We start from the raw sequence: 23,926 nt of genomic DNA on the forward strand, positions 1-23,926 counted from the left end.
CTGATTGACAGAAGCTGAAAACATGAACATTACCCAAGAAAGAGGAGCCACACACTAAAACACAGACTTATTTGGTTTAAAAAGACTCATGCTAAATATACCACACTCCTAATTCAGGTTAAAGAGATGAAATAAATATTTACTCACAGCAATGCATCTGTGAACGCAGTCCCGAACATCTGAATCCAGATCCAGATTTACGAAATTACATCAAATTTGACCAATCTATGTGGTTATGTAACAGAATAAATCATGTTTGAGCTGTGTTTGGTAGCTGTTAGACTAGTCCTGGTGGTTTATGTAACCATGATGGTGCTGCTGTGGTTTGATGAACAGAAGTGAGTGTGTTCAGAGGTGAGCGTGACGCTGTGGGAGGGTTTGTGAGGCTCTTCTCCACTAGTTAATATGTAATCTGAGAGCAGAATAAAGCTGCTGCTGCTGCTCGCTGCCAGTGTTTAGTCTGAGCGTCCCGGAGCAGGAACCATGAGCTACGGTCTGTTCTTCTCTGCTGAAACATGGGCTCTGCTCATACTGTTTGTGACACTTCTGTTCATGTAAGTGATGCTCTCTTCAACTGAAGAACTAGTTCTAGGTCTGGAATCTTAATAAGAATGAGTCAGTAAGTAATGAGTTTGAAGAATTACAGTCGTCTTCTGTCAAAGGTCTAACAGTTTAAAAACTCAAAGCAATCAGTAGCAAAAATCTACTGTTGTGAATGAATTAATATCTGTCTAAAATATTCATTTGGTTCTGATGTCATTTCCAGATATGGATCCTGGCCTCATGGTTACTTCAAGAAGCTGGGGATCCCGGGGCCAAAACCTCTGCCATTTTTCGGAACCATGCTGGAATATAGAAAGGTGTGATATTGTGTTAAACTGAGCTTTAGACACATTTGGATGTTGATGATCTTCAGTTCAGATCTGCTCGCGTTATTGAAGGAATGTGATGTGAATCTGGATGTTGTTACTTCAGCTTCACTTCTTTTCATAGTCCTCTCACAGTGTTTCTTTGATGACTCTTTAGATTCGTCTCTAAATGTGAACACATCTGCTATTTTCAGGGGTTTTACAACTTTGATATGGAGTGTTTCAAGAAGTACGGACGAGTCTGGGGGTGAGTGTGAGACTATGAAGCCTCACAGATCAGTCTCAAAGAATCTCTTCAGAATATCTGACAAAAAATGAAACAGAACTGATTCAGATGACGACAGTTAATACACTTAATGTCAAATATGACTGAAGGTTTAACAGTCTTTATGACATCATTGACAAGCTTCATAGGATCTGTAATGAAGACTCAGAGAACACAATGATGGTCATTACAAGATACTAAATGTCAATCAACTGTTCAAACTCTGGTGAAGTGATGATTATAATGAACTGAATGATTGTTCTCAATTTGATGTTAATATTGCTTGTGGTTCTGGCAGTATTTACGATGCGAGGCAGCCTGTTCTGTGCATCATGGACCTATCCATCATCAAAACCATCCTGGTTAAAGAATGCTACTCTCTCTTCACCAACAGAAGGGTAAAATCATCTTCATCTGATATTAAATCAGCCTCGTCAAATACTGATTTGATCTGCATTGAACGTAGAGTGATGGACCTTGATGATGGTCAAAAAGGAAAGGTTATATTTGATTACAAAGCTAGAAAATGCAAAAGTTTTGCAAGCAATTGTTTTCAATCACCGTGTCCACTTTGGGGCTCTAAAAATTAAAGAGGGATTTGAGCAGAAAATTAGATTCTTTCTAATAATAATAAATCTGCATGACTGGGATGTTTTAGGGCCGCTGGAACAGTATGTCTTTGTGTTTCATCTGGGTTTGTTCTCTGAACCGGCAGAATTTACGTCTGAACGGGCCGCTGTATGACGCCGTGTCCATCGTTGAAGATGACGACTGGAGGAGGATCCGCAGCGTCCTCTCGCCCTCCTTCACCAGCGGGAGGTTAAAGGAGGTGCGTGAGTCTGGAGTCACTCACACATACATAATAATGGCACAGAAAAACTGTCAGTCACCTGTGTGTGATGGAGATGGTTTGAGATAATGATGATGATAATGATGATATACTGGCGATCCTCCCTCTAGATGTTCGGTATCATGAAGACTCACTCTCACACTCTGGTTGATAATCTGGGGAAAACAGCAACGCGAGGAGAAGCTGTAGATGTTAAAGAGTGAGACGCACATTCAAGATTCTTACATAACATCACATATGGCCTGTTGTTATCTTAATAGATAAGAATAGAGTTGCAATAATATCACTGTAATTACAGACCAAAGGTGTTTAGATGCCATTCACTATTTATAGAGAATATAGGTTATAAGTTTATCAGATGGCAATATCTCTCTGTGGTCTGAATGTGTTCAGGTTCTTCGGGGCGTACAGTATGGATGTGGTGACCAGCACAGCGTTCAGCGTCGACATCGACTCCCTCAACAACCCTAAAGACCCATTTGTGACCAACATCAAGAAAATGCTGAAGTTTGACTTTCTGAACCCTCTGTTCCTGTTCACAGGTAAACAGCTCAACTAGTTCTGTCAGTTCAACAGTGTTTAGTGTAGGAAATGTTGTGACCTTTTTCAATGTCTTCCCCAGCTTTATTTCCTTTCATCATCCCTGTCCTGGACAAAATGGATTATGCCTTCTTCCCGACATCTGTGACAGATTACTTCTACGCTGCCTTAAAGAAGATCAAGTCCGAAAGAGTGGCCAAGGACCACAAGAAGGTACGACAAACACTTCACGCGAACAGACAGATGTGAGCCTTTAAATGAAGCTGTCACCAGAGCATGTTTCTCACTTCCTGCAGAAGCGAGTGGACTTCCTGCAGCTGATGGTCGACTCTCAGACAGAAGGGAAAACTGAGCATGGAAGCAGCGAGGAACACCCAGAGAAAGGTAAAGCATCTCAGAATGATCTTGTGCTGTATTTGAAGAAACATTCCTCACACAGTGTCCTGTGCAGGTCTGAGTGACCACGAGATCCTCTCACAGTCCATGATCTTCATCTTCGCCGGGTACGAGACCAGCAGCAGCACTCTGTCCTTCTTCTTCTACAATCTGGCAACCAACCCAGAGGCCATGAAGAAACTGCAGAAGGAGATCGACCAGACCTTCCCTAATAAGGTAGAGCTCGGAGAACTGAGTGAATTTGTACATGAGAAGAGTTTGAGAGGTTAAGCTCTGAACTGTGTTGAAGGCTCTGGTGGATTATGAAGGTGTCATGAACATGGAGTATCTGGATGCGGCTCTGAATGAGTCTCAGCGGCTCTTCCCCGTTGGTGGTCGACTTGAGCGGGTCTGTAAGAAAACGGTGGACATCAACGGCCTCCTTATCCCTAAAGACATGGTGGTGATGATCCCACATACGTCCTCCACAGAGACCCAGATTATTGGAGCGACCCGGAGAGCTTCAAACCCGAGAGGTCAGGAACCACAAAACACAGCTCTGTAGAGAACTAGAGCCAGATAAACACAGAGTTCACACTGAAACCTAGCATCTCAGTGCTTGTGTCAATGCTTCTGCTTCATTCCCAGGTTCACTAAAGACAACAAGGAGTCGATCGACCCCTACATGTACATGCCCTTCGGTCTGGGGCCCAGGAACTGCATCGGGATGAGGTTTGCTCAGGTGACCATGAAGCTGGCCATCGTGGAGATCCTGCAGAGGTTCGACGTCTCAGTGTGTGACGAGACTCAGGTGAGCAGACGGATCCTCCACACTGTCTCACAGGATGACTGCAGTTATTAACTCATGCTCACCTTCTCTTTCTCTTCACAGGTTCCTCTGGAGCTTGGCATCAGCGGTTTCCTTTCTTCCAAAGAGCCCATTAAACTCAAGCTCAAGCCTCGGAAGTTTTCCCTCTCAGAAGATATTTGTAACAACAAAACATCGTAGAGCAGCTCCTGAACCACCATTCATCTGCTGTTTGCTTCTCTTTCAGTCCGAGGAGGAGGTTTGATCTGTCTTTTAAAATGTAAAAATAGATGTAGTCTCTAGTCTTCAGTGAAGAGGAGGATTCTCTGGTCTTTCGGACTCAGACTGAGAGTTCGGTAACATGCTTTACTTTTTAGACAGATTCTGCTGTCATCTGGGACTTTCTGAGAGTGGAAATGTTGATGCCATAAGATTCATGTTTAGGGGCTTTACTTTGTGATGATTGATAAAACAAATTAGATGAGGTTAACCTTGAAAGAAATTAAATGGAAATATGAAATTAAATGTACCAAATCAATTAAAGTCTGTAGATACTGTACGTATCTGATGTGTGTGATGTCTATTGCTGTATTCACTGTACAACACAACCTTACATTACGGGATTTGCTTGAAATGTGGATTGGTTTAAAGAGACTCTTTTTGAATATGAATCAGAATCAGAAAGAGCTTTATTGTATTGCCAAGTATGATTGTGCATACAAGGAATTTGTTTTAGCAACATAAGCTTCTAGTACACAGAGAAAACAACAACGCAGAGACAAAAACAAATATAATTGTAAATATAAATATTAGGGAAGCGCCAATAGGGGCCAGATACTGAGCTCCTGTACTCGTACCCATTAAAATGCCCTGTTATCAAACGCAGATACCACACAGCATGTGTTAAGTGCTATATTTAGACATAGAAACACAGACAACAGAACAACAGAGAGCAGAATGGAGTTATTAGAGATTAAGGTTGTCAACGTAGAATATATATGCAATGAATATAATGTTAAACATTCAGTATTAATGCCTGTATAGCTGACGTGCTCAAGCTGATAAAGCAAGCTGAGTGGATTGAGCGCACAGTGGCAGAGATGCGTTTGCTTTTTCGAGTGAATATTCAATTAATCACTGGAAAGTTTGTAGCTCAGTCAGATATGTCAAAAAACAAGTAAGTAAAACAATGTAAAAGTTGCTTAATGGTAGGGAGAGAGAGAATTTAAACAAACATTTATTTCACAACTTCTACACTTTCAAAACAATTCTAATACAATAATGACTCAAACAAAATTGACAATGGGATCAATCATTGTAACAAACAAGAAAAATATAAAAGTTCATCAACAACAGAGCAAATTGCATCATTGTAACACCACTGAACCATCATCAAGTCTTTAATCATCTTATAAAATTTAAAATCATCCCACACTCTTGCTTTTATCTGATTTTTACAAATAGGTACTTCACATCCTTCTGACCATTCCAATTTTATTCCTCAAGCATTTTTGCTTCTCCCATAATGACATTTTATCTTGTTTTTTTGCAGCATTTCGATATCCAAGAATAAAACTCTGAACAGTAAAAATTGTATCTAATTTACCAAACAACAATGTAAGAAAATCAAATAAATAGCACAATCTTGTACACTCCATAAAACTGAAAGATTGTCTCTTTTTACCACAGAAAGGACATAGATTACAAATATTAGGGTTAATAACATAATTATAATTAATAATTCCTTACATTTATATAGCGCTTTTCTAGACACTCAAAGCGCTTACATGGTCAGGGGCTATCTCCTCATCCACCACCAGTGTGCAGCATCCACCTGGATGATGCGACGGCAGCCATAGTGCGCCAGAACGCCCACCACACACACAGCAAAATCCCCAGTGTTAATTTAACACTCTGTGGACTCATATAAACACTGAAGCAGTGTTAAAAGTAAAACTGAAGCAGAGTTGAAGTTAATGAGATAATTATGAAGTTAACTGAGTTATGATTGAGCATTATTGAAGACACCTGATGTTAACAAGCAGAATCACCAAACGAGAAAATCACAATTTGTGTGTCACCATTATAGTGGTCAGTGTTTGCTTTAGTTGGGATCTTGAACCTTCAGTAATTTGCTTTAGATTTTGTGTCGATGTGGTAACTGAGTTATAACATGCAGACAGACCAGAGATAAGCCAATCATGTGGTATTGATTGTGGTTTGAACTAATTGTCATGGAGTGACCTGAATGCCTGAGTTCAGGTTTCTTTACGGTGTACTTAAATTAGGTGGATAAAAAAAGTGATCCAGCATTTTTGCTATAATATGAGAAGTTTCCAAAAGTTAGTTCGACATAAAGAAAGAGTTCTTTAGTTTAGACACACAGACATCAAAGATCAGTGTGAGCATCAAAAAAGCATGTTGTAGCCATTAAAAACTCAGCCATGGCTCCCATCATGCATTGTGGCATGAATAAATTATGAGCTGTCTTTTTAACTTTTTATTCTAACTATATTTTATTTTTGCTGTTTTTATGTGAATTTTTAGTATGTAGTTTCTAAATCTTCAGAGTAGATTTGTTTATCTGAATATGCTGTTTGTCACCATTGTTGAGATTCATACGCTGATTCTTGTTATCTGTGTGTGCCTACAATAAAGAATCTTTAATAAAAAAAAAATCAGAATCACAAGAAATGCCTGCAAAATGTATAGAAAATGCAGACTCTTTCATTGTGGAATTAAAGCTGTTATAATCAATAATGACCAATAAGAAGAGAAGAGACTGTAAATGAGTTCAGTGATTAAGGTCAAGCAACAATTACATTAAAACATAATCATAATCACCAGATGATTTTTGTTCTTGGCTTGACACACAAATTTGAAAATTAAAAAGTTACAAGCCAAGATCCCAACTAAAGCAAACACTGACCACTATAATGGTGACACACAAATTGTGATTTTCTCGGTTGGTGATTCTGCTTGTTAACATCAGGTGTCTTCAATAATGCTCAATCATAACTCAATTAACTTCTTAATTATCTCATTAACTTCAACTCTGCTTCAGTGTTACTTTTAACACTGCTTCAGTGTTTATATGTGTCCACACTCAGAGTGTTAAATTAGCACTGGGGATTTTGCTGTGCACCAGCTTACTGGTGGAGAGGAGACAGAGTGATGAAGCCAATCAGCAGATATGGGGATTGTTAGGAGGCTATGATGGTCAGAGGCCAATGGGTGAATCTGGCCAGGATGCCAAGGTCACACCTCTACTCTTTTTTGAAAGACATCCTGGGATTTTTAATGACCACAGAGAGTCAGGACCTCGGTTTAACGTCTCATCCGAAGGACGGTGCTTGTTGACAGTATAGTGTCCCCATTACTACACTGGGGCGCTAGGACCCACACAGACCACAGGGTGAGCACCCCCGCTGGCCTCACTAGCACCTCTTCCAGCAGCAACCTAGTTTTCTCAGGAGGTCTCCCATCCAGATACTGACCAGGCTCAGCCCTGCTTAGCTTCAGTGGGCAACCGGTCTTGGGCTCCAGGGTGATATGGCTGCTGTCGAACATGCCCAAAAGAACTGTGTAAAATTCCACCACTATTATGCCATATCTAGAATTACTCCTTCCTCCCCTCTGGAGGGTCCTGTTTGTCATAGGTAAAGCTGAACTACTGTTTGTTAAACTTTATTTGTTATGCTTTCAAGCACGCAAAGCACAGCAGCCATTTTGGGTGTCCACTAGAGGTCTCGCTTCCCCATATCGTCACCCCACTTCTGGGACTGCATTGCAAACTAGCCTTTATCTGGACTAATCACCATTCATTGCACACAGCTGTCCCCACTCGCATTGTTAGCACCTATCTTTGTATACCCAGTTTGTTTCTGTCATTGTTATGGAGTCCTTGTCTCATGTCACCCAGTTATTTTGTGTTTCCTTGTCAATGTTCATGTTTCTTGTTTTGGACTGCTCACCTGGATTTTGGCATTTTCCTGGCTGGATATATGATTTTGGATTACCCTAATAAACACTGCTATTGGATCTAACTGTTTGTGTGTGTTCCGTGACAGAAGGACTCCATCACACCTAGATCCAGCGGTGTGGGATTTTGAATCCTTTCCCCAGCCGCCATGTAGGAGTGGAGGAGGAGACTCCTGAGGTGGGTGACCTGGCTCAAGTGTTTTGGAGCATAGCAGTAGGGCTGGATTATAATGATGCAGCATTGAAGGAAATTTTTAATTACTGCCTTGATGACCCTCTGCCTCAGTGGGAAATGAAGGGGCTTGAAATCCTGGACTTTTGGTGCTTCCCCAAATACCTACACCATCGTAATCTATGGGATACATCGACCAAACCCGTTTCCCAAAACACGATGGTCAACTCTACGCCTGTGCCTCCAGACATGATGGCCGACGCTACACCTGTGTCTCCAGAAAAGATGGCCACCAAGATGGCCGCCATCCCAGCGCCACTGTACAAGATGGCCACCAGCTCAGCACCACAAAGTCAAGCCACAGTTGATCTTTATGAGTCCAGTCTAATCGCTACCAATATTCCAGAACTTTATCACGTCTCAACAGATCATCCAGAATCTCATCACATCCTGTCTGTTGCACCCAGCAGTGTTCTCTCAGCCTGTTGTGTTGCTGTCAAGGAGACCGTTACTGCTGTGGAACCTCCAGAGATGGCAGAAACCACTGCAGAACCTTTGCAGGTGTCAGTAGTACCCATCCATGAACTCTCATCGTGTCCTGTCATGGCTATGGAGGCAGTCTATGAACTCATTGCCTGTCTTGTGACGGCCACGGAGACCATCCATGAACTCACCGCCTGCCCTGTCACGGTTATGGAGGCTGTTTGGTAACTCCCTAATCCCCTCATCATGACCACAAAGTCCGCCATTAACCTGTTCATGTTCTCTGTTTTAGTCCAGAAATCAACTGAAGATAAAAGAAGACATTAAATCTCTCAAGATCTCAGCAGAGGAGGATTTAACAACTCCACAAATAGCTTTACCAGCTTCACTTATTACTAACCAGACTGACTTTATTTCTGTTAGATATCTACAAAAGTTTTTATTGAGAATTAACAGAGGTTTAACTCTAATGTGTTTCACCATAACAGTGATTAGTGTTTTCACTAGTTGGGCTCTTAACTCTTATTGTATATTTTGTCTTTTTTTGGCCATTCTGACAGTGTGTTTGTTAAACACATTTGCAGCTTCAAAGAAAACTAGAGTGACATGACATCAAGTGACAGCTATTATCTGTTGATGATTTTCTAATCATCATAAAGTATGCAGGTTCATTTATGCTCTTTTTAATCTAAAAATTGTTTCGTTAATATACTCACATCACAAACCATGTGTTTCTGCAGCATGAGATACTGCAGTATTATAACAATCAGTTAAAATCTTTAAACAAACATGAGCTCAAAAAACTTAACCTATGACACGCGCACACACACAGATATAAACAATCAGCACATGAATCTCAAAAATGGTGACAATCAAAAATATTTAGATAAACTGATCAATTCAGAACTTCATTGAAAAGCTACTAAGTCACAACAAAAACAACAACAAAAAATATAAGCAAATATTAAGATTTAAACAAAATAACAGGAAAATTCAGCTGCATAATTTATTCATGTTGCAATGCATGCTGGGAGTTGTGTACTATGCTAGTACCCAGCATGCATTGCAGCAAGGTACATTTCATTGTCACCATTGTTGAGATTCATGTGCTGATTGTTGATGTCTGTGTGTGTAATCATAGATTGACTTTTTCCCATGCTTGTTAAAATCTTCTGACTTATTGTTGTAATATTGCTGGATCTCATGCTGCAAAAACACATGGTCTGTGATGTGAATATATTAATGAAATAATTGTTAGATAAAAAGTAAATCAGCCTGTTTCATGAAGATTATAAAATCACCAACAGATAACCACCATCACCTGACCTCAAGTCTCTTTAGTTTTCTTTGAGGCCACAAATGTGTTTAACAAACACACCGTCACAGCAGCTACAAAAGACAGAATAAGAGTTACAGAATAAGAGCACAACTAATGGAAACACTGATCACTGTTATGGTGACACACATTAGAGTTAAACCTCTGTTAATTCTCAATAAAAAACTTTTGTAGATGTCTAGCAGAAATAAAGTCAGTCTGGTTAGTAATAAGTGAAGCTGGTAAAGCTGTTTGTGGAGTTGTTTAATCCTCCTCTGCTGAGATCTTGAGAGATTTAATGTCTTCTTTTATCTGCAGTTGATTTCATCTAAGATTGTAGCTGAAGTCAGTTGTAGTTCTTATGTTTCCGCTTATCTGTTTTTCTCTTTTCTTTCCTTCAGTGATTCTGCTTGTTAACAGGCTTAATAAGGCTGAAATTACTTCATATTTAATATATACACAGATTTGGTGGCTCAGATAAGGTCCTGGTTAATTTCTTTACTCTTGGCTGACATGTGGCATTGCTATGGCCTGCTTGTGGCTCAAATCTGGCAAACAGGAGCAGTGGGCCAGATCATCTTTCCACGTGTGCCAGATGTGGGCCGGATCTGGGCCGACACAATGTTGCTATGTGGGACAATGAAATCTTGATCCAGAAAGACTGTCCACATAGTCGTTTGTGCGCTATTCAACAGTCTCCTGTGGAAATGCTGTGACATCCATCGCCATATTAATTTCTCCTGATTCAATCTCTAATGCAGCCACTTCCAGAATCTTAGCTTCTTTTGCTGCCGCTGCAAACTCCTTTTTATGCTGTAGAGACAACAGTTCAGATTCCAATTAAGCCTTTTCCAGCAGTACTTCTTTCTCTCTTTGGACAAATGTTGTACGTGGTCTTACTGTTTCCGCTTTACCCTTTCGAAAAATAAGTTTATTCAAGTGTGCTATTAGTATACTTCTTTTAAACTAAAAATAGGAAAGTATACTTTTAGTTTACTTTTTATGTACTTCTCAGAAATGCTCTTTATGTACTTCTCAGAAATATACTTGATTTATACTTACAAAAAGTCTAAATATATTGAGCTCTACTCCTAGAATCTGTGTTTTCCTTGTTTTATGGTAGACGGTGCTAGTATGCATCTTCTGTACAAAATTTTAAAACTACACAAGTGAAGAAGAAAAAACACTATCCAGCAGGCACAGTACATCAATGTGATGTCAGGAAGATGTTGGATTCCAACTAATCCAGCGTCAGTCAGACGTCATATTTTGGTTAAAAATTAAAGTCGAGTTGATGTCTAAACCCAACTTTGTTTGACGTCAAACTCCGACATCAGACAGACGTTGAATTTTAGTTGGAATAAGCACCACACTGCAAAAATTGGTGAAATGCATGGCAGCACATTAAATATCTCAAGATCTCAGCAGAGGAGGATTAAACAACTCCACAAACAGCATTACCAGCTTCACGTATTACTAACCAGACTGACTTTATTTCTGTCAGACGTCTACAAAAGCTCTTATTGAAAATAACAGGGTTTTAACTCTAATGTTTAATTTCCATAAGAGCATAACAGTTAAACACCATAACAGTGATTAGTGTTTCCATTAGTTGAGCTCTTAACACTTATTATATGTTTTGGTTATTGTGGCTGGTGTGACAGTTTGTTTGTTGAGCACATTTGCAGCATCAAAAAAAGCTAAAGTGACATGAGATCAAGTGATGGCTGTTACCTGTTAATGGTTTTATAATAATCATGAAATTACCTGATTTGCTGATGTTTTTTAATCTAACAATTATGTTGTTCCATTAGTACATTCATATTACAAACCCTGTGTTTCTGCCACATGAGATCTAGCGGTATTATAACAATCAGTTAAAATCTTTTAACAAACATGAGCTCAAAAACCTACGGTGACAACCTACGGTGACAAACACAGACATCAACAAACAGTGTATAAATCTCAACAATAGTGTCATGCTTCATGCAGCAATGCATGCTGGGAGCCATGTGTTTTATACTATGGTGGCTCCCAGCATGCATTGCTGGATGAAGCATGTCACCATTGTTGAGATTCATATACTGATTATTGATGTCTATGTGTCTCGAAAGCTTTATCTCCCCAAAATGTATTTAAAAATAAAAATTAAGAATGTTTGATCTGAGGGAAGAAAGTATTGTCTCTTGAATAGTGTTCATTAATAATAAATAACCACTTTGGGTCAATGATGATAAAAATAATTTTCCTCAATCATTTTTCTTCATGATGATGAAAACTATATCAGCTTATCTTTGTTTATGGCTCTTTTTATAACAAATTACGTGTTTTGGTAAACACTATTTACAGGAACCACAAACCCACTAAGTCAATAGTCAAACTACCCAACTAAAGAAAACACTGATCACAATAATGGTGACCAAATATTTTCAAATAAAACATCAACATCTAAACCTCACACTGTAAAAAATTGTGCCGTTAAATAACAGTAATTTACTGGCAGCAGGGGTGCATTCTGTGCATTCTGGGTAATTTTTATCGTTTTCGAGAAGGTACACTGTTAAAAATTGCTGTAAAAAACGGCCAAATTTCGACAGTAACATACTGTTTTTCATTAAAACAGTGCATTCTGGGTAATATACATCGTTTTCGCGAAGGTAGCCTGCTGCTATATATCGTAAATTAACAACGTTCAAAGTCGACACTCAGCGGCTGTGTTTCAAATCACACCCTACACCCTCATTCACTATTCCCTACATGAGTTTACTAATATAGTCCACCTGACAGAGAGAATGAAAACTAATGAGTGAATTCAGAGTGTTGACTTTGAACGTTCCTTTTTTTTTGTCTTTTTTTCCCGCTATAACAGGTTCCAAAAATGCATTGTTACAGCATGTAAAAAAAAAAAAAAAAATACATAGTTGTTTTAAAGTCACATTCAAGAGCCCAACTAAAGTAAACACTGATCTCCATCATGGTAGTGAAAAAAAAACACCTAAACCTATTTAACTCTCTATAAGATCTTCTGTAGACATCTTACAGAAATAAAGTCAGTCTGGTTAGTAATGTGAATCTGGTGAAGCTGTTTTATGAGTTGTTTAATCAGATCTTGAGAGATTTTATGAATTATTTTATTTCAGTTGATTTCATCTAAGGCAGTGGCTCAAGTCAGTTGTATTCCTTATGTTTCTCTTTCCTTTAGTAATTCTGTTTGTTAATAGCAGGTGTTCATCACTCATGCTCAATCATCAATTAATCACATAATTATGTCATTAACTTCACTAATTCAGTGTTACTCAAACACTCTGTAGTGTGCACACATTATTAAGTCTTCATTTAAAACTGAGGATTTTGTTGTGGGTATTAAAGGGTTAAAAATTTAATATGAAGAAAAAACAGCATGAAACATAATTTAACAGTAATAAACTGTAATTAATTTACAGGAAACAAACTGTAGAAAAACTGCTGAAAACCCCTGCTGCCAGTAAATAACTGTTTTTCTACAGTTTGTTGCCATAAATTAATGGTTGCCAGCAAAAAAAAAGTGTTTTTTCTACAGTTTGTTGCCATTAAGTCAAGGAAAAACAGTAATATACTTTAAAATGTAAATGTCAGATTTACCAAATGAAAAAAAGTTATGCAAAGTCATACACTAATAATGAGAGTAAATACTGAACTCACACTGTAAAAATTTTTGCCGTTAAATAACAATAATTTTCTGGCAGCAGGGGTGCCAGTAAAGTACTGTTAATTTACAGCTCTTAACCATTAATTTACCACTCTTATTTTTTAACAGTATTTTACCGTAAATTCTACCATGGAAATTAACTCCACTCCCACTGCTTCAAACAGTTCGAGTTTTTAAACTAGCATTCCTACGATGTTAGTACTATGAACATATTTCATTTGAGTCCACTGAGAAGGAATATTTCTTACACTTAATGTGCAGTAATAAAGTAACTAAATCCATGACTTTTACTCAAATCACTGCAGCTCATTGTCAGCTGTATTACACATGTATGTGCTGAAGTACTTAACACAGAGATCACCACTGTATCAGCGACTCCACATTTACTGCCTTTATATAAAGCAGCAGAAAATCAGAATTTGTGGCTCATCATTGACTGAAGCACCGGCTCTACTCTACAGCACAATGGTGAACAACAAAACTACATTAAACTAGGGCTGCACGATTAATCGCATGCGATTGTCATGCGTGTCTCATCAGTAAAGATGGTTCTGTGATTAGCGGTAAATGTCCATCAGCTGCTTTCAAATGGAGCCGCACCTAATATACAGAGCCGCAGATCGTTGACAAGCTACGCAATATCGCGTTCATAACCGCATGCGATTAATCTGCGATTATGAACGTGATATTGCACAGCTTGTCAGTGAATTACGGCTTCCCATCACATGTGGACTGACATTGCTCAGAAGTCAGATGTTGGCTGAAAGTGAAAACCCAACCTCTGTTTGGTGTCAAACTCTAGCGTAAATACTCCAAAAACATGACAGTCTTCACTTATTATAAACAAGATTTATTTCTGTCATAAATGTAAAAAAGTTCTTATTGAGATTAACAGAGATGTTGATGGTTTATTGAAAATTATAGTTTAGTTTGATGTCACCATTTTGCTGATCAGTACTTAGGAAGTATGAGTCTTTTCAGTGTTAGCGTTCATTTAGCTGCTGTAATTATATCTGTTACAGCAAAAACATTGAGAAAAAGATGTCATTAGATAATGTTGGTTACTGGCTGATATTAAAGATGTCTTAATGTAACAATCTGATCAACTGATTTTACCAGGAGTCTGTTCTACGCTATTAATTTAATATTAGTGACTATAGCAGATGTGTTGCAATACACAGGGTCCTGACAATTTATGTCATTTTATTTTTATCTGATCTTTTTAAACTACATTGTTTTAGAATCACTTCAAACCATAGGATGCTTAGACATACAGAGACCTTAAGAATTAGTGTAAGAATCTCAACAATGGTGACATGCTTCATGCCGCAATGCATTCTGGGTGCTACGGATGAGTTTTGCATGATGTACCCAGAATACATTGCAGCATAAAGCATGTCACCATTGCTGAGATTCATACACTGAATCTTGATGTTTGTGTGGCAAATTTTTTTTTAAATTTTTGAAATTATCTGCTTTAAATTCAACTGGGTGTCAGGTTGTTGACCATTGAGTCACTTTAATAAATAATACTTAACTAACACCACACAGTAGCTTGGGTGAAAACAAGTAATCAGACATATCAATCATCAGCAAGCAAACAGCACCATTGAACCACATATTCGTTTGCTGTTTTAGCCACAATAAAGATGACAGCAGCTAAAAAACAACACCGACAAGTCAAGGGTCAAATTGCACAACTAAAGCCAACACTTACCAGCATTATGGTGACATCAAACCAAGCTATTACTTTTAAACAGACAAATCCACATCTAAACATCCACTTAAATCTTAATTAGAATGTTATGGAATAATGTTCTAATAATGTTATTGATAAACATTTGTAGAATGTTTTTAGAGAACGTTATCCTATCTTTTCAGAGAACGTTCTGGGAACAAAAATAAAACTACCCGCTAAAAACATTGTTAGAACAATCCATGGGAATGTTCTTAGAACATTTTAGAACAAAGAAAATTCTAGCTGGGAAGTGCCGCTCTATTTGAAACCAGGTGGTGGACATTTACTGCTAATCACAGAACCGGCTTTACTGACAAAGACACGCATGACAATCGCATGCGATTAATCGTGCAGCCCTACATTAAACTAAACGATCTCTCTTGTGCAAACACACATTAATACAGTCAAGTTCAGTATTTACTCTCATTATCAGTGTATGACTTTGCCTAATTTTTTTTCTATGGATGTTCACAAATATTTTAGTTAAATTAACTTATTTTTCATTTGGTAAATCTGACGTTTACATTTTACAGTATATTACTGTTTTTCCTTGACTTGACGGCAAAAAACTGTAGAAAAACACTTTTTTTTGCTGGCAACCATTAATTTACGGCAAGAAACAGTAGAAAAACAGTTATTTACTGGCAGCAGGGGTGCCAGTAAATAACTGTTTTTCTACAGTTTGTTTCCTGTAAATTAATTACAGTTTATTACTGTTAAATTATGTTTCATTCTGTTTTTTCTTCATCTTAAATCTTTAACCCTTTAAACCCCACAAGAAAATCCTCAGTTTTAAATGAACACTTATAATGTGTGCACACTACAGAGTGTTAGAGTAACACTGATTCAGTGAAATTAATGAAATAATTGGGTTAATAATTGATGATTGAGCATTAGTGATAAACACCTGCAGAATCACTTAAGGAAAGAGAAACACAAGAACTACAAATGACTTCAGCCACAGCCTTAGATGAAATCAACTGAATAAAAGAATACATCAAATCTCTCAAGATCTGATTAAACAACTACTAAAACAGCTTCACCAGATTCACATTACTAACCTGACTGACTTTATTTCTGTCAGATGTCTACAGAAGAACTTATGGAGTGTTAAATAGGTTTAGGTGTTTTTTTCACTACCATGATGGAGATCAGTGTTTACTTTAGTTGGGCTCTTGAACGTGACTTTTTTTTTTCATGCTGTAACAATGCGCCTTTGGAACCTGTTATAGCAAAACAAAAGTACACAGAAGAAAAAAAATCTGATATTGTTGTTTATAGATTGACAAGAACAAATACTATTATTTCTGATCTAATCCCGTGTCTCTTCTCTTATTGATACTACAGCATGAGAAGGAACACTGCTGAGCCATAAGTTATGAAAGACTGTTAAGAAAATGTCACTCATAATAATAAAAAAAAAAAAACCTTTGCTGACATTTAGACAGAAATATCAAGAATCAGCGTATGAATCACAACAATGGTGACAATCCACAAAATAAATGAACAGATCAGTTCTGAACATCACAACACATGCTACTAAAACTTAAAACAAATGCAAAATTATAAGCACATAAGAATTCAAGAAAATAAGTGAACAATTCAGGGGCATAATTTATTCATGCCGCAATGCATGCTGGGAATCATGGATGAGTTTTATCCTGTGCTGGTACCCAGCATGCATTGCATCATGAACCTTTTGATTGTCACCATTGTTGAGATTCATATGCTGATTGTTGATTTCTCTCTTTGAGTGTTGTGGTGACTGCTGCCCGAAATACTTTTTAACTAAAACTAGTTGTTAAATCCATAAATACTGGTTATCACACTACTTTTCAATCTTACTAAATTGAAGTGTCATTCAATCAAATATTTCAACACCAAATTAATATTTGATTATTATAGCAACACTTTAAGTCAGTCTAGTAGATCATGCCTGTTAGAAACAACCATAATCACTTGACTATCAAAATTAATACTGCTGTAACAGATGCATCACAAAGATACAAATACAGCAATAAAACAAAATTTAAAGTGTAAAAGTCAATGGTCAGGAGCCCAACTAAAGCAAACACTGATCTCCACAATGGTGACGCTAAACGAAACAGTAACATTATCATCTAAATCTCTTTAATTCTCAATAAGATCTTTTGATCTCTGTTCTCTGATCTGACAGAAATAATGTCAGTCTGGTTAGTAATGTGTGAAGTTGGTGAAGCTGTTTGTTGATCATTTAAATCTTCAGTTGATTTCATCTAAGGCTGTGGCTGAAGTCAGTTGTATTTCATGTGTTTGTCTTGTTATGTTTTTTTTTCTTCAGTGATTCTACTCATTAACAGCAGCTGTTGATCATTGTCTGAATTCACTCATTAGTGTTCATTCTCTCTGTCAGGTGGACTATATTAGTAAACTCATGTAGGGAATAGTGAATGAGGGTGTAGGGTGTGATTTGAAACACAGCCGCTGAGTGTCGAATTTGAACGTTGTTATTTTACGATATATACACTGTAAAAAAAAATTCTGTTAAATAACAGTAATTTTCTGGCAGCAGGGGTGCCAGTAAAGTACTGTTAATTTACAGCTCTTAACCATTAATTTACCACTCTTATTTTTTAACAGTATTTTACTGTAGATTCTACCATGGAAATTAACTCCACTCCCACTGCTTCAAACAGTTCGAGTTTTTAAACTAGCATTCCCACGATGTTAGTACTTTGAACTTATTTCATTTGAGTCCACTGTGAAGGAATATTTCTTACACTTAATGTGCAGTAATAAAGTAAATAAATACATGACTTTTACTCAAATCACTGCAGCTCATTGTCAGCTATAGCACACATGTATGTGCTGAAGTACTTAACACAGAGATCATCACTGTATCAGCGACTCCACATTTACTGCCTTTATATAAAGCAGCAGAAAATCAGAATTTGTGGCTCATCATTGACTGAAGCACCGGCTCTACTCTCCAGCACAATGGTGAACAACAAAACTACATTAAACTAAACGATCTCTCTTGTTCAAACACACATTAATACAGTCAAGTTCAGTATTTACTCTCATTATCAGTGTATGACTTTGCCTAATTTTTTTTCTATGGATGTTCACAAATATTTTAGTTAAATTAACTTTTTTTTCATTTGGTAAATCTGACGTTTACATTTTACAGTATATTACTGTTTTTCCTTGACTTGACGGCAAAAAACTGTAGAAAAACACTTTTTTTGCTGGCAACCATTAATTTACGGCAAGAAACAGTAGAAAAACAGTTATTTACTGGCAGCAGGGGTGCCAGTAAATAACTGTTTTTCTACAGTTTGTTTCCTGTAAATTAATTACAGTTTATTACTGTTAAATTATGTTTCATTCTGTTTTTTCTTCATCTTAAATCTTTAACCCTTTAAACCCCACAAGAAAATCCTCAGTTTTAAATGAACACTTATAATGTGTGCACACTACAGAGTGTTAGAGTAACACTGAATCAGTGAAGTTAATGAGATAATTCTGTGATTAATTGATGATTGAGCATAAGTGATAAACACCTGCAGAATCACTGAAGGAAAGAGAAACACAAGAACTACAAATGACTTCAGCCACAGCCTTAGATGAAATCAACTGAATAAAAGAATACATCAAATCTCTCAAGATCTGATTAAACAACTCATAAAACAGCTTCACCAGATTCACATTACTAACCAGACTGACTTTATTTCTGTCAGATGTCTACAGAAGAACTTATGGAGAGTTAAATAGGTTTAGGTGTTTTTTCACTACCATGATGGAGATCAGTGTTTACTTTAGTTGGGCTCTTGAACGTGACTTTTCAACAACTAAGGTTTTTTTTTTTTTTTTCATGCTGTAACAATGCGCCTTTGGAACTTGTTATAGCAAAACAAAAATACACAGAAGAAAAAAAAATCTGATATTGTTGTTTATAGATTGACAAAAACAAATACTATTATTTCTGATCTAATCCCGTGTCTCTTCTCTTATTGAATATTGATACTACAGCATGAGAAGGAACACTGCTGAGCCATAAGTTATGAAAGACTGTTAAGAAAATTTCACTCATAATAAAAAAAAAACCTTTGCTGAAATTTAGACAGAAACATCCACAATCCACAAAATAAATGAACAGATAAATTCTGAACATCACAACACATGCTACTAAAACTTAAAACAAATGCAAAATTATAAGCACATGAGAATTCAAGAAAATAAGTGAACAATTCAGGGGCATAATTTATTCATGCTGCAATGCATGCTGGGAATCATGGATGAGTTTTATCCTGTGCTGGTACCCAGCATGCATTGCATCATGAACCTTTTGATTGTCACCATTGTTGAGATTCATATGCTGATTGTTGATTTCTCTCTTTGAGTGTTGTGGGGACTGCTGCCCGAAATACTTTTTAACTAAAACTAGTCGTTAAATCCATAAATACTCGTTATCACACTACTTTTCAATCTTACAAAATTGAAGTGTCATTCACTCAAATATTTCAACACCAAATTAATATTTGATTATTATAGCAACACTTTAAGCCAGTCTAGTAGATCATGCCTGTTAGAAACAACCATAATCACTTGACTATCAAAATTAATACTGCTGTAACAGATGCATCATAAAGATACAAATACAGCAATAAAACAAAATTTAAAGTGCAAAAGTCAATGGTCAGGAGCCCAACTAAAGCAAACACTGATCTCCACAATGGTGACGCTAAACGAAACAGTAACATTATCATCTAAATCTCTTTAATTCTCAATAAGATCTTTTGATCTCTGTTCTCTGATCTGACAGAAATAAAGTCAGTCTGGTTAGTAATGTGTGAAGTTGGTGAAGCTGTTTGTTGATCATTTAAATCTTCAGTTGATTTCATCTAAGGCTGTGGCTGAAGTCAGTTGTATTTCATGTGTTTGTCTTGTTATGTTTTTTTTTTCTTCAGTGATTCTACTCATTAACAGCAGCTGTTGATCATTGTCTGAATTCTCTCATTAGTGTTCATTCTCTCTGTCAGGTGGACTATATTAGTAAACTCATGTAGGGAATAGTGAATGAGGGTGTAGGGTGTGATTTGAAACACAGCCGCTGAGTGTCGACTTTGAATGTTGTTAATTTACGATATATAGCAGCAGGCTACTTCTCGAAAACGATGAATATTACCCAGAATGCACTGTTTTAATGAAAAACAGTATTTTACTGTCGAAATTTGGCCGTTTTTTTACAGCGATTTTTAACAGTGTACTTCTCGAAAACGATGAATATTACCCAGAATGCACTGTTTAAATGAAAAACAGTATTTTACTGTCGAAATTTGGCCGTTTTTTACAGCGATTTTTAACAGTGCAGCTGTATTAATGTGTTTTCACAAGCGAGATCTGTTAGTTTAATGCGGTTTTGTTGTTCACCATTGTGCTGGAGAGTAGACCCTGTGCTTCAGTCAATGATGTGCCACAATTTCTAATGCTTTATATACAGACGTTGATACAGTGGTGATCTCTGTGTTAAGTACATCAGCACATACATGTGTGCTATAGCTGACAATTAACTGCAGTGGTTAAAGTCATGCATTTAGTTTCTTTACTGCTACACATTAAGTGTTTGCATTTTTATATTAAGAAATATTCCTTCTCAGTGGACTCAAATGGAATAAGTTCATAGTACTAACATCATAGGAATGTTAGCTTTTAAACTCGAACTGCTTGAAGCGGTGGGAGTGGAGTTAATTTCCATGGTATAATTTACGGTAAAATATTTACTGCAGCCCCTGCTGCCAGTAAATTACTGTTATTTAACGGCACAATTTTTTACTGTGTAACTCCACTCCCACTGCTTCGGGTTTAAAAGCTAGCATTCCTATGATGTTAGTACTATGAACTTCTTTCATTTGAGTCCACTGAGAAGTAATATTTCTTAATATAAAACTCCAAACACTTGACAGAGTGTTTAACTAAATGCATGATTTTACTCAAATCACTGCAGCTCACACGTATGTGCTGAAATACTTAAAGGGGGGGTGAAATGCTATTTCATGCATACTGAGTTTTTTACACTGTTAAAGAGTTGGATTCCCATGCTAAACATGGACAAAGTTTCAAAAATTTAAGTTGTACGAGTATGGCTCTGTGTGACGTTAGATGGAGCGGAATTTCCTTATATGGGTCCTGAGGCACTTCTGCCAGAAGAGCGCGCGCTCTCGTATAGCAGAGCACTGAGAGCACAACAGACTTCACTGATCAGAGCGAGAGCGTCGCCAAATGTCACAAAAGAAGTGTGTTTTTGGTTGCCAGGGCAAGACAACCCTGCACAGATTACCAAAAAAAAAAAAAACTGCATTAAGGGACCAGTGGATGGAGTTTATTTTTACAGAGCATCAACGGAGTTGTGCAAGTGTTTTTGTTTGTTCCCTGCATTTCGAAGATGCTTGTTCACAAGGCCCAGTTTGACGACGGATTTGCGTATCGTTTATTTCTTAAGGATGATGCAATCCCAAGGAAAAAGGGTCACGATTGTGTGTTGGAACCACAGGCGGTGAGTAAAACTGCTTCAAATATCTCTGCCACCTTGTTAGTGCGTCCCCTCCCATCGGAGACCCGGGTTCGAGCCCCGCTCGGAGCGAGTCGTTGCTGCTGCTGCTCTTGTTAAATTTCAGCCTCTGGATCTGATTCTGGATCATAAATAAATGGCTGAATCTGACTGTAAACCATGGTTTGTTTTGAATGATGGGTTTTCCCTCACAGTAATGTCACAGCTTCCACATGCTCTCAACGCAAAAGCCTATTCGCGCTCGTGATTCTTTAACTCCGCCCACACATCACGCCTCCAGCCGGTCGTGTTTTTCAGAGAAAAATCGGTACATACTATCTTTCTCTTATGAATATAGCAAAACTAAAGACTTTTTGGATTTATGAAGGATGCAGTACTACTCTATATATACTCAAGATTAACAGGATATTGAGTGAAAACGAGCATTTCACCCCCCCTTTAACACAGAGATAACCACTGTATCAGGAGAATCCAAACTCACTGTCTTCATGTAAAGCAGCAAAAGATCAAAATTCATGGCTCATCATTAACTGAAGCACAGGCTCTACTCTCCAGCACAATAGTGAACAACAAAACTGCATTAAACTAACAGATCTCTCTTGTGAAAACACATTAATACAGCTGAGTTCAGTATTTACTCTCATTATCAGTGTATGATTTTGCATAACTTTTTTTGTATGGATGTTCACAAATATTTTAGTTGAATTAACTTTTTTCATTTGGTAAATCTGACATTTACATTTTACAGTATATTACTGTTTTTCCTTGACTTAACGGCAACAAACTGTAGAAAAACACTTTTTTTGCTGGCAACCATTAATTTATGGCAACAAACTGTAGAAAAACAGTTATTTACTGGCAGCAGGGGTGGCAGCAGCGGTGCCAGTAAATAACAGTTTTTCTACAGTTTGTTTCCTGTAAATTAATTACAGTTTATTACTGTTAAATTATGTTTCATGCTGTCTTTAACCCTTTAAACCCCACAATAAAATCCTCAGTTTTAAGTGAACACTTATAATGTGTGCACACTACAGAGTGTTTGAGTAACACTGAATTAGTGAAGTTAATGAGATAATTATGTGATTAATTCATGATTGAGCATTAGTGAACACCTGCTATTAACAAACAGAATCACTAAAGGAAAGAGAAACACAAGAACTACAAATGACTTCAGCCACAGCCTTGAATTCATCAAATTTCTCAAGAGCTGATTAAACAACTCCTAAAACAGCTTCACCAGATTCACATTATTAACCAGACTGACTTTATTTCTGTCAGATGTCTACAGATCTTATTGAGAGTTAAATAGGTTAAGGTATTTTTTTATTCACTACCATGATGGAGATCAGTGTTTACTTTAGTTGTGCTCTTGAACCTGACGTTTCAACAACTAAGGTTTCTTTTTTCTTACATGCTGTAACAATGCATCTTTGAAACTTGTTATAGAAAAAAAAGTCTACAGAAGAAATAAATCTGATATTGTTGTTTATAGATTGACAAGAAAAAAAACTATTATTTCAGATTCAATTCTGTGTCTCTTCTCTTATTGAATATTGACATTACATCAACATATGAAACACTGCTGAGTCTTAAATTATGAAAGACTGTTAAGAAAATTTTACTCATTAAAAAAAACCTGCGCTGATATTTAGACAGAAACATCAAGAATCAGTGTATGAATCACAACAATGATGACAATCCACAAAATAAATAAACAGATAGGTTCTGAACATCACAACACATGCTACTAAAACTTAAGACAAAAGCAAAATTATAAGCATTATAAGAATTCAAGAAAATAAGTGAACAATTCAGAGGCATAATTTATTCATGCTGCAATGCATGCTGGGAGTCATGGATGAGTTTTATCCTGTGCTGGATTTTCAGACAAGTGGTTCACAAAAGGGTTAATTTCTGGAAACTTTATTTGCTCACAATACCACCTGGTAGCCAAAAAAAGCAGATTGTAAAACAAGCAGATATATTACAGACCATAGGTGGACATTTCAGGAGCCAGAAAGTAAAAGTCCTGCCATATGTTTATTCCACCCATGAACTCAGCAGCTGATTTGACCAGAGGAGGAACCAAGTTATTCCTTCCACGTCACAAACTAGTCTCTAGTTAAATCTAGGGCTGCACGATTAATCGCATGCGATTGTCATGCGTGTCTCATCAGTAAAGATGGTTCTGTGATTAGCAGTAAATGTCCATCAGCTGCTTTCAAATGGAGCCGCACCTAATATACAGAGCCGTGGATCGTTGACAAGCTACGCAATATCGCGTTCATAACC

At 37.2% G+C, this 23,926-nt stretch overlaps 1 pseudogene; it reads left to right on the plus strand.

Annotated features, from left to right (window-relative positions):
- Positions 1 to 442: 442 nt before the first annotated feature.
- On the plus strand, positions 443 to 4,266 carry LOC113083758 (cytochrome P450 3A30-like; annotated as a pseudogene).
- Positions 4,267 to 23,926: the final 19,660 nt, after the last annotated feature.

The sequence above is a fragment of the Carassius auratus genome, unplaced genomic scaffold, assembly GCF_003368295.1.
Source record: "Carassius auratus strain Wakin unplaced genomic scaffold, ASM336829v1 scaf_tig00039369, whole genome shotgun sequence".
NCBI classification, from domain to species: domain Eukaryota; kingdom Metazoa; phylum Chordata; class Actinopteri; order Cypriniformes; family Cyprinidae; genus Carassius; species Carassius auratus.